We start from the raw sequence: 1,797 nt of genomic DNA on the forward strand, positions 1-1,797 counted from the left end.
AGACAAGGCCTTTGCTGTGGTAGGAAAAGGTTTCTCCAAAGCTTTTGTTTGCCAGAGGAGAAAACTGGGCTGGAATTTGCAAGAAGAAAGTTTGAAGGGGATGGCAAAGAATTATTATATTAGTTTTCCAGAAGGAGCTTCCAATTGTGCCGGCGCACGGCGACGCGTCCCGAAGCGGCACAAACGGGGGGGAATGTGCCAGAGTGATACTGGGCGAAGGGTCCCTTTCCCGGGAAGAGTTTGGCAACTCACAGGCTCAACTGCCAGCCTCTGTCTGCAGCTAAACCAATTACTGCAGACAAATTGGCATGGACGTTCGCCTCGCCGAGCTCTCGGCCGCACAAAGGGCTCGCTTTCCCTCCTCGCTTTCCCTCCTCTCCTTCCCTCCTCGCCTTCCCTCCTCGCTTTCCCTTCTCGCCTTCCCTCCTCGCTTTCCCTCCTCGCTTTCCCTCCTCGCCTTCCCTCCCTTTCCCTTCTCGCTTTCCCTCGTTTTCCCTCCCTTTCCCCCTTCCCTGCCACGATTTTACGAGAGAGGAAAATTACTCGGATGCTGAGCGTACTGTAAGTAATAAGGGCTTTGAAAATAGGCTCCTAATTAAAAATGATACCACTGCTCGTTTGTTTTTAAGCACATATTAAACTTTTTTTCCCTTCCCTGCTGCATTCAAATGTTGGGGTTGCTGGCTTGGTGGTTTTTTTTCTTTTTTTTTTTGTGAAAAACTGGCTTTCCGTGCCGTGATTCTGGTTTGATTTGACTCCCCCCTCCTGCCCCCCCCTCTCCGGGGTCTGCTTCGAATTAGCGAAAGCCAAATCCAAGAAGCTGGAAAGGGATATTATAGAATTTTCCATGTCCTTATTATTTTTTTTATTAGTGGGACTGGGCAGCTCGGCAGAGTGGGGAGGGAAAATGGGGTTTGTGGTTGGGGGAGCTGTGTGAGGTGCTGGCAGGGGCAGCAGCAGCCCCCACCTGCAGCTCGTGGACCTCGGGCTGGGGGGGCCACGTGGCCCTGAGTGTTTGGCACCAGTAGATGGGATATTCTGACCTTGAGGTTTGCAGGGTCACCCCCTCTGCAGCACCCCAGCGTGGTGCCAAGGGAGCCCCAGTGCTGGTGTGGCACCTGCACCGCGGTGTCCTGGCGTGCACCAGCCTGGGCTCACGGAGTGAGGGATGCTGCGAACCTGCCGGGGGCTCCCTGAGGAATGTGGTGGCACTCGGGGGTGATTGTGGGTGCTGACAGATGTGATGGTGCCCCAAAGCCTGGGCATTGCCCCGGGGGAAGCTCTGCAGTGGGTAGTGGGTGCTGCAAGTCCCCGTGGGGTTGGCATGCAGTGCCAGGGACCCTCTGCGGGCTGGGGGGACCTTGGATAGCCCTGGGAAAGGGGTGCAGGGGGTGTTTCACATTCCTGGCCCAGCCTTGCCTCGTAAACCCAAAATTATTGCAGGAACAAGGGCTGGGGGCAGCGTGCTAACGAGCTGCAGGGCGACGAATCCCCCTGCCTCGGTTTCCCCAACCCGCACCGTGCCGGGCCGGGGGAATTCAGCACGTTTGGGTCCCTTCCCTCCCCGTTTCGCACCGGGGCACTGGGAGCAGGGCCTGGAGAGTTAACACCGGCCACGCCAGCCCTTGGCCGCCGGCACATGCTCTGCCCGGCCCTGAACCGCCGCCAGCTCCCGCTCCGGCAACAACAGCCCCCATTGTGTGCCAGCCACCCGCGCCAGCACCCAGCTGCCGCCCGGCCGAGGGTGCAGCGCTGGGGCCACAAGTGGACTTTGTATCCCCGCTCGGGGCTGCTGGG

The sequence above is a fragment of the Lepidothrix coronata genome, unplaced genomic scaffold, assembly GCF_001604755.1.
Source record: "Lepidothrix coronata isolate B3197 unplaced genomic scaffold, Lepidothrix_coronata-1.0 Scaffold290, whole genome shotgun sequence".
NCBI lineage: Eukaryota > Metazoa > Chordata > Aves > Passeriformes > Pipridae > Lepidothrix > Lepidothrix coronata.